Source organism: Pyxicephalus adspersus, chromosome 12, assembly GCF_032062135.1.
Source record: "Pyxicephalus adspersus chromosome 12, UCB_Pads_2.0, whole genome shotgun sequence".
Lineage (NCBI taxonomy): Eukaryota > Metazoa > Chordata > Amphibia > Anura > Pyxicephalidae > Pyxicephalus > Pyxicephalus adspersus.
The window spans coordinates 6169482-6185175 of record NC_092869.1 but is presented as its reverse complement, the minus strand read 5'-3'; the positions used below and the strand labels follow the sequence as shown (position 1 = coordinate 6185175).

The 15694-nt window shown below is 39.8% G+C and overlaps 1 protein-coding gene and 1 long non-coding RNA gene across 2 annotated transcripts in view; one reads left to right on the top strand and one right to left on the bottom strand.

Annotated features, from left to right (window-relative positions):
- The window catches only part of HJV (hemojuvelin BMP co-receptor), a 27690-nt gene extending 25837 nt beyond the window's left edge, over positions 1 to 1853 (bottom strand). Inside the window, exon 1 of the mRNA XM_072428216.1 lies at positions 1529 to 1853. The gene's annotated coding sequence lies outside the window, so the exon portion shown is untranslated. The remainder of the gene's footprint in view (positions 1 to 1528) is intronic.
- A 934-nt stretch (positions 1854 to 2787) lies between these two features.
- On the top strand, positions 2788 to 7703 carry LOC140342707 (uncharacterized). Its single transcript, XR_011923130.1, has 3 exons — positions 2788 to 2906; positions 4910 to 4953; positions 7435 to 7703. It is a non-coding gene; the product is annotated as an uncharacterized lncRNA (long non-coding RNA).
- The last annotated feature ends 7991 nt before the right edge of the window (positions 7704 to 15694 follow it).

The window sequence follows — 15694 nt, the reverse complement described above, 5'->3', positions numbered from 1 at the left end:
GATGGATAGATAGATATTAACAACAGAAAAAAGAGAGATATTATCCAGATAAATAGATATATAGACAATGAAAGAATTTGTACATATATATAAAGATAGAAGAACACATAAAAGCTAATAAAAAACTAGAACAATCTTTATATATAAGAGTTTGATCTGTAATGCCAATTCTTTGTTGAATGAATATGAATGGGGGATGAGTAGGACACAGAGAGAGTGATAGGTGATTGATACCTGCGGAGTTTTTATATCACATCAGATAACACAAAGCTAGCATTGGCAGCATTCCAATCAGACACCCAATATTGGATTTGTCATCTAGGTACGTGATCCTTATCCGGGAGATATTGACTGATTACCTGATCATTAAACATCTATCAGTATATGGCCAGCTGTGCATTGTTAATGATCTTGTTGTACACAATGCAATATTCTTTCAGTCAGCACTTATTGAATGTATCCAATATTATGTCACAATTCAATGTTACCCCCACATTCTTGTCCTTCAATGGTCACCATACCCTACTAACCTGTAACCAGATCAGATCTCTGTATATTGTTGCACCATCTTGTTACATCAATCACTCTGATGACAGTGACACAGTTGTGTTAATTTTAGTTGTGTTATAGCAGCTGAATTAACATGCAAATATTGACCTTTCTGGTAAAGTTGAATTTGGTATTATCATGCCCACTGTCTGAGCCATTAAATTGGTTGTTCATGCCAAGTATTGCATAGGACCAATAGGAAGGTGGTGAAGGGACAGAACCAAGTGTAACATTTACAATAAAGGCTCATGTATGGTGACAGTGGATTTGTGGTGCAGACACCACACACCGGGCACTCTGATACAACGGTCCAAGCATTTATGACAGGTAGTTACAGCTGTTTACCAAACCGATATAATTAAAAATATTAAATATAATATTATATATTATATAATATTAAAATGTTATAGGAATGGGTTTGCAGCATTGTGGTTGTCTTGCACATGAACCTCTAAAAGGCTTCAATAATGGAACAGTTGCAAAACTGTACATGTGAACAAGTCTTTGGGTTCAGCCACAAATGGTGTGCCAACCACATGACAGTACATGAACTTTGTGGTTACCTTTGCAACACACAAGACATATGGTGCAATTCTTTGCAATGCCAGTAAGGTGTGTTGGGGTTCCATTCAAACTCATTGATCATTTGACATTTGGTTTTCCTAAAAGTCTTCCTTTAAAAATGTTCAGTTGCTTCCTTTTGTGATGTGTATTTTAAAAATGGCAATTAATGGTATTTAGAATTCAATATATTAACCTATGTTTCCCTGGGACAATAACCTTGTGTTCACTACACAAGTCCTAATAAAACAATAACAACATTTAGCTTAACTTGGTAAAAAGGTAAATTAAATAAAACAATATTAAAAGGTTAACGACATTCCACAAAAGCAAAGCAAAAAAACAAAAACAAAAAATATATGTTAAAATGATGCAAAAACATGACATTTTCTTTCAAAAATATACAAAAAATTCTTACCTTGGCTTAGTGTTCTGATTTGTCCATGGCACTGTAGGATGTGGCCATGGAACGCTATACCTGGCACAACATTGGGGTACCCAGCATGGTTCCGCCACTCAACGATATCAGGTCACCACTGCGACAGGACCATCCAAGAGTGACTTGGTGATATGGGCCGATCTTTATCACTCTCTCTGTCCTCTGGTCCTGCAGGAACTTTTTTCTCTTTTTGGGAGGGTGGGTTCAGTTTATTTCCCAGCAGGGTTCCGGAGAAGATAAGTCAAACAATGCTGGCACCTGCTCTGAGCTGGAACAACTGTGTTCGGCCTTCTTGTCATTTACAGCTCAGTACAAATGTTTGCTGGCTGGACTGGAGGAGCACAGGGTGTGTGTGAAGGAAAGGGGAGAGAAGAGGGGGAGAGGGGCTAAAAAAAGATTGAAACAGATGTATTGGAAGGCAGTGAGCGCAATATGTCAAGTCTTCCTGCAGGATGGATGAGGGCTGCACATGACAATTCTGAATGATGCAAAACACAACTGTGAGGTCACCGCAGGCAAAAAGTTTAGTGGAAAAAAAAATCAAAAAGGAATAAAAGTTTTCCTTTTATTAAAACCCCATTTCTGGACTTGATATACCAATGCATGACCCCTTCAGTTTCTTTTGCAAATACCGGATCTTAATGTGTAGCTTTTACTTTAAAAATAATGCTTTAAAAATGTTCATTATTTTTAGAGATAGCTTCATAAATATTGTACAACATTGTAAAGCTTAACTTAAAGCAACAATAAAAGCAGCAATTTATGCAACTCTGATTTTTTTAATTTGTTTCAGCCTCATGGTCCCTCTACAGCAGAGCTCATACCTCGGGAAAGGGCATGGAGCTAATTGGTTGGAGGGACAGGACCTGTAAGTGCCAATGCCAGACTGGTCTTCCTCCCCGCCTGGCCTGGTGTGGCAGAGCTCTGTAAATCTCTGGGCGGCATGGACAGAAAGTAAAATCTTTTGGCAAGGAAATAGCTCCCATTAGCACACTATTGCAGCTTTCCGTGGCTGTTTTCACTCCTATAAAAATATTTTCTTTTTAAGCTTTACTACTGAGAGCGGAAACCTTTGCAATTTAAATACAATGCAGAATGCCCCCCTGCCAGTTTCCAAACACAACCCTTTCGTCTTGAACTTTTTTCGTGGTGAAGCTTTTATTATTCTTTTTCATCTTATAACAATCTGAAGTCCCCTGATGATTGATGTTATTTCTGCTGTTCCATATCACAGATGAGTTGTTTTCAGTGTCTGGTTGGAGGGACGTCACCTAAAGGGGAGAATGTTGGGTTCATTGCCAGACAGCTCCCTAGGATCCCAGGGAGGACACGTGTATCATCCATATGGCTGAGGCAGGTAGGAAATCCATGAACATTGGTGATCAGACAAAAAGACACAGGAAATGAAAACTTCTACGGTTGTCACAATAATGAGATGTAAGGCGTTTAGGGATCATACAGACAGAACATGGTGACCTTGCAGCACTGGGGTCCCATGTTTAAATCAGCATGGAGTTTGCTTATTCCCTATGCGTGCATGGGTTTCCTCCATATGGCTTCTCCCACATCCTAAAAACATAATGGTAAAGGTAATTGGGTTCCCCCAAATTGGTATTAGAATATGTCAATGGCTATGATGGGGCATTAGATTGTGAAGGACTTTTGTGAAGGATTGAGAAGGACAATTGTGATTCTGAAGGACTTAGTGACATGACTATGTGATACATTGCAGCCATGGCTCCCTCAATATATACAATGGAAGAGGGAGCACTGGTTACCTGTTGAAAAAAAAAAAAAGAAAATGGATGCAGTCACCATTTCTAAGCATCATGATGGTGACAGTGTGACCAGGGATTGCAGACAGGCAGATGACATACGGCCCCTGGTTCATCCCTGTGCACAACTGTGGTTGCAGATTTACATGTCATCTCATCCGCAGGGTTGAGCATAAATGGGGGCTATTTAAACTCCCCTGCAGCCATGGCATCTTTTATGCCATCTGATAATGCTTTTTGCCCTCAGTACCCTGCTCTGATTGCTAACCCACCACTAAGTCCTAACTATGCGCCTGCACCCCCTAATATTTAATTGTGATTGTTAACCCTAAACCCACTAGGTTCTAACTATAGCCCTGTTTGCCCCTGATATCTTCCCCCGATTGTTAACCATTCTTTGCCAACCCTCCGCTACATCCTGACTATGCTCCTGCTTGCCCCCTGGTACCTCGGTCTGATTGCTAACCTCTGATTGCCAACCCTCCACTTGGTCCAATCTACCTCCTTCTTGCCCCCTGCAACCTCACTCTGCTTGTTCCACATTTTGATTAATGATCTCTCATTGCCCACCTTTCACTAAGCCCTTACTGCACTTCTGTGTGTTACCGGGCACTTGTCTGACCTGTGAGCAACCTACTACCTACCTGTAGTACCCAGCCTTGCCCAATGCCTAGACCTGGTGGAGTCTGCAACTTGGTATCTGCAAATTCTTCACCATTAAAGCATATGGAGAAGACCTGATAAATGCTCAGACTCTGCACCCCATTGCACCAAATGTGAACCTACTTGTACTTGTCTTAGCGGCTCTGCCCTTGCCAGGTGTCAGATTAGCTATTACATTATCAAAGTCAATTATAAGCATGTACAGCGCTGCGTAATATGTTTGGGCTCTAAAAATCCTGTTTATTATTATTAATAATAATAATAATAATATTAATAATAATAATAATAATAAGTAGCCAGGGCTTGCACAGCAAAAGTTTGGTGAATGCGGTACATATACTTATTGCACTGATTCTGAATAAATTATACAGAGCCTGTGCAAACCTAAATTAGAAAATGGCAGCTACAATTTTTACGGTCTGCAATGGGCACCAATCAAACACCTGGAATCCTTGCAGACCAATGACATGAAGAAAAAAACAGGCAAATCTTTAAATTCAGATGTCTTTCTTTGCCATACATACATGCCTTTGCCATACATATTTTAACAGACATGAAGGTATATGCAATATTGTTTAAAAAATAACAAATATGCTAGCAAACATGTAGCTGTGCTACAAATTTTCTAAACACGTTTTATCATTGGGTACAATATAAATGTACAGCATTGCATACTGTTATTAAAGAACAACTCTCCCAGAACTTGTACATAAATGGCTTTAAAGCTGAACTCTTGGGGCTAATACTAAAATAAAGATGCAGCCAGACAGTTTAGGCAAAAAATGTTTCAGTATTTTTGTTGTGAACATTAAGTTTTAATTTTTTGTTCTGCAATTCAAGCTTTGTGTAACTTGTGATCAGTATGAAGGCCAGTGCAGTCTTCCTTGCACCTGATTTCTTTTCTTCTGCATTGAAATCTTAGATTTGGCCCTGTCCTTTCTAAATCTGGCAGCCTGACTCCTGCTGGTGAGTACCCGCCATTGCATGAGATTGGATGACTGTGAGTAGACCATCCTGAAGCTCTAGGACAGCTTCCTGAGGCTCCAGCACTCTCTATTCACATTCACAATGGTATAGCAGTAAGAAGGGGAAGCTCCCTTGCAATTAGGGGTCACTTTACATAAAAAAAAATGCATGGAATAATGTAACAAGGAGTGGGGGTGAAGCAAATGAACAGAAAATGGAGCTGCTGGCTCATTTTTTTACATCTAGGCGGAAGGTGCTATTGCTGTAGACATATATCAAACCGCTCAGTGTCAGCAACATGCTGCATATCTGGACCGCTACTCTCCAACAGTGCAGGTCCAGCTCCTCAGCAGTCCAAAAAGCCCACTTCACAGTGCCCCGATCAACAATGCCCCTTGGGAGCTGTCAGGCTGCTGGAATGTTGGTGCAGATCTTGCATTATGATACCGGCATAGAGAAGTCTCATATAAGGCTACAATAATAGCACATTAAAAAAACTGATACATGGCACACTGACACACTAGGCAGCCCTATAGGGGTAAGGTGTTCTGACAAATATATTTGTTTATCCTATTGAACAAATATAGGAAAATAGTACACTTTATATGCAGCTTAGATTGTAAACTCTTTTGGGCAATATCCCTTCCTCCTCCTTCTGTATCATTGTTTGTATTTGTCTTTCATTTGCGACCCTTAATAAATGTACAGTTCCACGTAATATGCTGGCTCTTTATATATATAAAGTTTATTAATGTTACTATTGTTATTATTATGGAACTTTCAGTTGTAAATTCAACAGACATTTATTGTTAGGGTTTACATATCATTCAGTCCTGCTGGGCAAAACTGCAATAATAAAGCTAAAGACAATCAAACCAAACATAGAAGAACCAGACTTCTAAAGAGATACCTGGACATCAGCGATGGAGGCTCGTGATGGAGCCATGTGTTGTTAGATGAGGCAATAAGAAACAGCTGGATCTGGGGATAAAAATATAAAATAGGAGCATTAAATGCCAACATTCTGCATTGGGAAGAGAACTTCACGGCTAAAGTATACACAAGAATAAAAAATAGCTGAAAGAAGTCACTAACTGCAGCTTTGAGAAATCTAAAAGAAACACTTGGATTAATGTTAATCAGTTATACAAAGCTGTCTATGGCCAGACTGACTGACATAATATAATTCTCCTGGCGAGGCTGCTGGTACCAAACAAGATGCCCTTAAACTGGGGCACCAAGAGAGCAAATTCAGATGAGTAATTGCATAAAAAGTGCAGACCAAAACAAAACATAACGTTGATCAGATGATTAAATACGGCTTCCAACACGTTTCGGTGGTCTCAGCAACTCTTCTTCAAGTGCAAAAAAAGAGTACATTGTCCTACTGGTTTGAATTTGAAGGGTGCCAAAGATCAATTCAGTAGCCAGATGAAGCCGCTTAGACTACAAACCCCTTGAGCCATTGTTTTAAAAACCATGAGCCATGGAGCAGCCAATTATTTGAAGCACTTTATGTGGACTCAAGGTCATGAAGGATCTGCCCTGGCATTAGGATGTTACAACAGAATAAAGAAAAGGCTGCAGATGTTTGAACGTCCCTCTGCTAATGGCTAAAAGGCTGCTTAGGAAGAAGTGGTCTGTAAAAGTATTATTATTGATATGGCGTCATTGGACCCTATTTCTGCAGCTTTACCTTGAGCTTTTTGGGGAGCTATAGTTAAACACTTTGGATTCTCCTTTAATTTTTGAATCTCCAAAGAGTTAAAAAAACAACAAGTTGTATGAATGAAAAATACAAAAAACTAATCTAATCCCAGATTATGCAAGAATTTCACCAAGCACATCACCACCCCAATTCTACACCCTAAACACTGCTGGATATGAAGGCCCAGAATGGGCAGCTTTTGGGCTGTTTTGTTCTATAGGGTAGGGTAGGGAGGGATGCCATGCTGTGTTGTTAAATGTTAACAATATAATAATTGCTTATTATATAAATATGTACAGGTAGTCCCTGGGTTAAGGACAACATGGACACCTCCTAGATAAAAAGGAGGCTTGAAGGAGGGAGGGGGGTGGTTTGCATGACTTGCAGAAGAAATCTTTTTGCTAAACACAGCTGAGGTTGTGTGTGATCTTAAGGACTGAGCTCTTCTGCAACATCTTGTAACTCTTTATTGACCAAGACAAACTCTGCAGTTGTTTCTTTTTGCATATCAAAGCACAGCTTGCTCCAGAAGATAATGAATGTCTAGGCTCAATAAAATTTTTTTTCCTGCTTTGTTTGTGATTAACTCACCTTTAGAATTTTTTACAGTTACTGACACCATGCTACTTAATATTATGTTGAGACAAACATCTGTCCTAATTGCATTAATTAAAATACCGTACCTTTTCTAACTTACATACAAATTCAACCTACAATCCCTATCTCGTATGTAACCCGGGGACTACCTGTACATTTTTCTCTATATCTTTCAGGATCTGCAGCAAGACCTGTAGTCATCTTTAAACCAAACTGGAATAAGATCCTCGGAGGAGAATCTATGGCAATGAGCTGTGATGTAAAGCTGTCCACATCATACTATGAATGCTACATACAAATTCAACTTAAGGACAAACCTACAGTCCCTATCTCATAAGAAACCCGGGGAACACCTGTACAGTGACCCCAGTAAAAATTTAGGGCACCAAATATAGTCGTCACATTATATCATTTAAAATAGTAATCAACAGAAATGCCAGTAAAATTAAACGTGAATAAATACAACCATGGTGTGTTATTTTTAGTGGATTTAAAACAGGAAGAATGAAATCAGTCTGTAAATCTTTCTGCAGGTTTACTTTTGACTTGATTAAAATTGATCACTTGCTCCTAAAATATCATTTTTGCACTACTGTTGTCTACCAGTAGATGGAGCTGTGTTCCATCTAAAGATATCAGAGGAGTGACAGTGTCATGCATCCATTGTAGGTAAACATTCCTCTAAATGGATTCACTATTTAGTCAGCAAATAAAAAAAAGTCCTAATATGCTGATATCAATGTACCCAGCACACACATGTTGTGCAAACTTTCCACATAAAGCAGAACTAAGCCCACCATTATTCACCTATCCCCATTCCACCACATGGCACCTCCATCTTGACTGGCTGTGCTGGGATGATGTAACTCCCAGGAAGCTATTTACTCTCAGCACATGCAAGGAAAGGCGGTATAGTTGGGGGAGGATTATGGATATTTGTAAAGAGCTTCCCATATTACAAACAAACATTGGATTGTGCAGTACTAATTGTACTAAAAAACAAGGATTTGGCAAACAATGATGGTAAAAGCAGCAATGGTTTAAAGAGCCTGTTCACCAATGCTAGATGTCTAGCAAACAAGATAGGGGAGTTTGAAGCCTTAATGAGTGAGGAGAATTATGACTTAGTTGGCATTGCTGAATCCTGGCTTTGTTCTTCACATGACTGGAGTGTCAATATTCCTGGGTATACTTTCTTTTGTAAAGGCAGAGTCAAACGAAAGGGTGGTGNTGTCTGTCTGTATGTGAGCAGTGATCTAAAAGTGAATGTGAAAGAAGAAATTGTGGATGGAACAAGCGATGAGGTTGAGGCATTATGGGTGGAGTTGAATGTGGGGTTGAATAACAGACAATTAATGACTGGAGTCTGCTATAGGCCCCCCAGTGCTAAGGAAGAAATAGAAAATCAAATACTAGAACAGATAGAAAAAGCAGCAAAAAGTGGAAGTGATTTATTCATGGGAGATTTCAACTACCCTGACATTGACTGGAGTAATGACACTACAGGAACAGCAAAAGGGAGGAAATTTGTGAATTTAATACAAGAGAATTTTATGGTACAGTTTATAGATGCCCCAACTAGAAATGATACTCTGCTGGACCTAGTTTCTAACAATGCAGCGATTATAACAAATGTGCAAATAAAAGAGAATCTGGGTAGCAGTGACCATAATATGATTTCATTTAATGTAAGCTGTAACAGGAAAGATAAAAACATTTATTTTAAGAGAGCAAATTTTCCATTATAAGGGGCGGCTCTCTGTGATTTGGACTGGGATACAATATTGTCCTCAAAGAACACAGAACAGAAATGGGAATGTTTCAAGTCTGTTCTACAAAAGCAAACTAAAAAATATATTCCAATGGGTAATGGGTAAGTTTGTTTTTATATATATTAATAGCAAAAAGATTAGATCTGAGCATGTAGACCCCTTAAAGGGTGTCTCTGGGTTGGTAACTGGAGATAAAGACAAGGCAGATTTACTAACACTTTTTTTTAGCTCTGTGTACACAAAGGAAAATGGTACAGCTTAAGTCCGAATTCATAAAAGAAATGTCACTGCCTTAAATGAGCCACAATGGCTCAGAATTATTATGATTGAGAAACAGCTGGAAAAAATTAAGGTAGACAAAGCACCAGGACCTGATGAATTACATCCACGTGTCCTCAAAGAGCTGAGCTCTGTTATTTCAAAGCCATTATTTCTTCTTTAGTCAGTGGCAAGGCACCAATGGATTGGCGTAAGGCCAATGTGGTTCCTATCTTCAAAAAGGGAGCATTACCAGGAAACTACTGACCGGTTAGTTTAACGTCTTTAGTTGGAAAGGTCTTAGAGAGTTTGATAAAGAACCTCATAGAGGAGTTTACACATAGAGGAGAAAATTATAATATAAGTGATAGTCAGCATGGCTTCAAGAAAGACAGAAGTTGTCAAACAAATATACCCTCTTTTTTAAAGAAGTAAGTAAACAGGTAGACGGTGGAGTAGCACTTTATATACTATACTTGGACTTTTGCTAAAGCATGTTACACTGTACCCCACAGAAGGTTAATATGCAAGTTAGGGTCAATAGGTTTAGATTACAATATCCTATCAGTTTTGTACAAGTATTGCCATCTAGTGGCTAAATAGTAGAAGACAGCTTTCACTGTAAATATTAAAATATCTCACATTCTTTCCATGTCTGTTGAAGTGCCCATTCAAAGCAGAACCAAAAACCCACTTTATTAGTTTTGTGATCAGGCAGGGTTTTACTGCAGAAAGGAAAAGGTGATGTCCCTTCAGCATAAATATTCATAAATATTCACTTGTCTGATCGCTCCCTTCAGTTGTCAAAGTCTCTGAGCATCACATGTGGCTTCCTCTATGACTGACAGGGCTGAATAAATTACATCATAATAAATTACATCCCAGGCAATCACAGTGTCCAAATATTGAAAAAATCAAGAGAAAAAGGAAGTTCCGACGCATTTCGACGATTCACTTTCTCAGGGGATTCTTAGAGTCTGTTAACTAATTATAGAACATTGGCAAAGAGGGAAATATTGCTACTGGGTCATTCAGTACATAAGTGATGTGCCTTAATGTGTGGTTGTATATATGCATATATGTGTATGTATGTATAATAAAATAAAAGTTTGCTTCGTCATGGGGAGTATACTATTTATTTATTTATGTATTTATTTAATAATATACTTCCCATGACTAAGACTTTTATTTTATCATAAATAGGCATATATACACCCACACATCACCTATGTACTGTATGACCCAGTAGCTAATCCTTATATTATTCACTTATATACACGTATAATTTATATACCAAAATCATTCAGAATATAAATGGTATCATTTCCATGTATGTATCCTTTCCTCATTTCTTATGTCTTAGTTGCTTTAGTATATGGATAATGTGATCATATTTCATAATGAAGATGTTAAATTGATTATGATGACAATATTCTATTAACCCCCCTAGCGGTAATCCCAAATCACACTCAGGGGCGCTTAAAACTTAAAAAAACCCACTTACCTTGCTCCGTCGGCGTCCCCCAGTGTCCTGCTGGTCCCCGCAGGTCCTGGGGACACGTCCTCCTCCTCCGATCTTCAGCCGCAGACTGCAGAGACGATCTCTGAGGTTTCCCGGTGATGTCGGTGCATGCGTCAGTGCGGGCGGGAGGATCCTCAGGAAACTCAAATCATTTTGTATTGGATTCAATACAAAATAGCTGTCCAATGCAAAGAAATCTTTTTATAAAATATATATATATATATATATGCATGCTTCTACACAGGTATATTACTTGTTTCACAATTTGTTAATTTTTTTTAACAGATTTTTGTGTTTTTTTATTTAAAGTTCATTTTTAAATGTATTAAATTTATTAAATATTGGACATATTTCGGTGAGTTATGTCAAATACATTTCCATGCAAAAAAAAATGTAACACTTTTTGCATGGAAATACGGACAGAATTAGAACTCTTGGGGGGGGGGGTTATTAGTTAAAAGTCTCTAAGAATCCCCTGAGGAAGCCAATTCCTGAAATGCGTCACGTCTGACGTATTACCTAACTTTCCGTTCATGGCTATATCTGTTTACCAAAAATTGTTTACAACCTAGCCTTAATCGCATATCATTTTGCAATGCAACATCTATTTATTGCATGTTATGTCTTGGCATTTATGTATCATACCAACTTGATGTAAATATGAATGAATTTGCACACTATAAACACCCCTCTTACCTTTTCTTGTATATGATATTGAATTATAAACAAGGTTTAGTTTCACTTTAACCCAATGTTTTGGATGGAGTAGAGCAGGTTGCTGTCTATGTCTTCACTTGGAAGATTCACCCTAAATAAATGGATATTCCCCTATCTTCCTTTTTCTTCTCTTTGCCCTCTTTATGTTTCACCTATAAATTTCATGCTTAGACAATTGTATCGCTAGATTTGTTTACTACTGTTCATACAGTAAGCGTATTGAAAGAACGTCTCTGTTTTATTGCTACCTCTTAACCAGAATGATTTTATTGTGTTACACTACTTTCTTCATGTTGCCAGACCCTGTATCTGGCAACATGTTATGTTCAGGGGGCTAAAATTAAGTTTAATATCAGCTCTCGGGGTCCCCTGTGTACCCTGGAAATTTGAAGTTTGTACAGCAATCAGTGTGGGAGATATGAAGGTTTATACCAGGGGTCGGCAAACTCCAGCCTTTAGGCCAGATACGGCCTAGCCGGTAGTTCGTTGCAGCCTAACGCCCCCCTGGCCTAACGCCCCCCTGGCCTAACGCCCCCCTGGCCTAACGCACCCTTTCCAAGGGCCGTTAGGAACTGCTGGAGCCAGAGCCCGGTGCCGCCTCCTTGCTGTAGGTCCACTATTTAATATCAACGCCGGCCGCAGTAAATAGGGAAAGCTCCCTGAAGGTAAATCCTTCTCCTCTGCAATACATTCGGAGGAGAAGGATTTCACTTCAGGGGCCGTTCCCTGATGGTGGGTGGAGCCATTTGGGCAGGTCCGGCCTAGTGTGCTCCCACCCACTCCATAAATGGCCTAGTGACCATAAAACTTTGCCGTCCCCTGGTTTATACATTGGGGTAATGACAGCACGGACACACATCTCATGCAGATGCTGCTGGTGTTGGAGGGGCGGGTCATTTCACAGTGCTAGATGGGCGGGGCACAGCTGATCTCCGAGGTCTATAGGACACGCCCACTCTTGGGGAGCTCACACTGAAGCAGAATCCCATAGAAAGAGATAGGAGATGCGCTCTGACTCTGTGAGGAGAATATGACAGCTGTTGCCATGGTGACAGGAGGTGAAATGACGCTGAGGCCTAATGTTTTCTTTCCTGGGGAGGGCTCACTGACCTCTAGGTAAGTCCTTGACCTATTGTATAGGTACTGGGGGGAGGAATGGGGTCTACACAGGGGTGTGGTGGGCAGACAGGGAAGTATCAAGGGAAGAGGGCCACCAAGAGGACCTGTCATGTTGTTTGCCCGTATGTGTTACTATTCACAGCCAATCAGTGTCCATTTTTGTGCTGAAGCATCATGCTGATTGGATGCTGTGGAGGAGCAGTTCAGTCATGACATCAGAGAAAGATGGAGATGGTGCTCCCAGCAGGTGAGTTTCACTCGGTATATCCCTGAGGCCTTGTAACATGACAGGTTCTCTTTATGAGACCTCCACCCCCCACCCACTGCTCCATATTGGCCCATCCTCCATCCTAGGCACATGGATCCAATGGGGTCCCAAAGGATTAGCATTATTATTTCTTTATTTAAAAAGTGAAGCTAGAGGTGAGTCGGATCGGTTTAGAAATTTAACCTGGAAACCTGGAGTCAGAATTTGGATTTTTCTAAAATTGATTTATAATAATTACTTTGGTAAAAATCCCCAAAAAAATATTTCTTCAGCCAAATTCAGGAATATTGAACAGCAGGGGGCAGTCTGAGTCTATTTTGGCTGATTATTTCTCCTGTAATTGGGTAAAACAGGCAGAATAGGAAACAATTGCCCCGTGTATAACTGGAGGGAAATGCTGTGAAATCTCTGTTACAATCCGAATCACAATGTCCCCAATCACCTTCCCAAAATCACCCCCCCCCCAAGTAATTAGCAGCAAGCCCTGTCTGCCCATCTTATCTCCCCCTCCTATCTGCCCCAAGCTGCCCCTAAGTATGAGGGCAGTGACACCCCAGCGAGGGTCTGACTCTTATCTTTCTAATAAGTGACCCTTCCGTTGTCACCGTGTAACAAACCTTCCATTATCTCTGGGCCCTTTTACAGGACAGGGGCCACAATCAATCTTCATATGGAAAGAATCCCACCCACTGCTGGTGGTTTTAGATTGCAAGCTCTTCTGGTGACAGATTTCTCCCCCAGACTTCATTACAGGCCCAGTTTGTGGTAAGTGTTGGCTCTGTGCAGGAACACAAATGGTAAGATAGTTGTTTTTATGATGAATTGACAAAATGTTATTAGTTTTACCACGACTACAAATCCATGACGACATGCGGTACATTCACAGGGGTGAAGCACCCTGATTGCAAAGAGGGGGGTCATGTTCTGCCTACCCACCCTCCCATGAGGAGCAATGGCTGCTCCTGTTCTTGAACATGACCCCCTCCTTTCTGCACCTCCTTCCCAAAGCACACGTTGCTGATCAGAATTAGGCTGTCCAGAACCACATATGCTGTGAGAAAGGGGGGGGGGGGCGGTTGTTGCTCACCCACCCTCCCATGGGGAGCATGAGAAGGTGGAAGGGTCTCCTTGCCTCCAAAAGGGGAACAAGTTTTTTTTAACACTTTTTTAACACTTGGGGAAAGTGACCTCAATGTCAGCAGCAGTTTTGATGACAATGCTGTGTTTAGAGGCCTTGCAGCTTTTGTTCCATTAGTCTTCAGTGGCATTCAATTTTTTTTGTTATGGCGTTTAAAGTCAATCCAACAAAACTTTATAATTATCAAAGCTGCCAATAGAAATCCTTATGCTGCTGAAAGTACATAGATATATGTTAGATTTTGGATTCGCCAGTCTCTAGCCGGGACCTTTATAATAAAGAGAAAGGAAAAATTTGGTTAGAAAATAGTACACGTCTATTCACATTCAGCTAAATCTAAGGCATCTTCAATATTTCTTCTTATACTTAGTTTGTTTTCCGCAGACAGAGATGGTCTGGTGCTTGGCTGAGTGCAGTATTGGAACTTTTTCTGTATCCTCGGAAAGCTCTGGAGGAGCCTTGGAAAGCGTACTGGAGGAGCACTAGTACCAAGAAGAGAGACCCATTGATAGGACTAGGAAAGAAACACTAACTTAAACTAATAAAACATTAAATAATTTTATACTAACTGTAATTTTGTACTTCCTCAAATAGTAATACAGTGTCAGACCCAAAACCCCATGTGGAAAAATTGTCCCCAGTTACTCTTAGAGTTTTGTGGAGTGATCTACGATTTAATCTCAGGCCTCTCTTCCCAATCCCCTCTTTAATCTTAGTTTCAGCTTCCTTCTCCTGTACTGTCTTGGCTCCCATGTCACATGATGACATCCAACCAATCAGTTTCACCTGTTTTTTTCTGCATTGCTCTGACCATCCCTCTGTCTGTCTTACCGTACATCACATAGACAACTAATTCACTATAAGTATAACGTTGTGTTCTACTTACGTTCTTAATTCCGGCCGAAGCAGCAGCAGAAGACATTCCAAAAATGGCTGAGATAACCTTCGTTGTTTTCCTCCTTGGAGGAAGATTTCCTTATTGTGGGACGAGGTTTCCTAACAATTATTGTAGGGTACATACTGCTGTGAGTTGTTGTGGTCTCTGGTGTCTTTGTAAAACCCTGTCCTCTTGAATTGAGAGAAGTTGGAGTGTTAGTTACTTTCTTATGGTTTGTTACATTTTTGTCATTAAAGATATCTTAAAGATATTTTATCTAACCGAGAGTTCCTTTCCCACCCAAACTGAAATTATTTACTTTTGATTCAAGTATTTAAACCATGTCAGATATTGCTCTTTTGTACATTTTCCTCTGCAGTCTTTGTGCATTCTGGTTGGTTATGAAGCTGTCAATCTTTTTGTTCAGCGTAAGAGCAAAGAAAGGTGTTAGATTTGGTTTCCACTCTAAATCCTAAGACTGTAACTTTTCTAGATATAACTTTATATATTTTTGTTCCCACAAGACACTGTATCCCTACAGAGCACTATGAAGAGGGGAGCATAGCAGAAGCTGATGTCTTTCACATGCTCTCTCTAATTTAAACTTTGTAGGAATCATGTTCCCTTCATTACTATTCATCAGGTTTATTCAATTATAACTGTCTGGTGTAAGAGATTACCTTTAGTTGTTTATTATAAATTAATGGGCAAAAAAAGTGCAACAGGGTACCCTATGGAAAGTTTATCTCAGAGAGTAAAATCTGG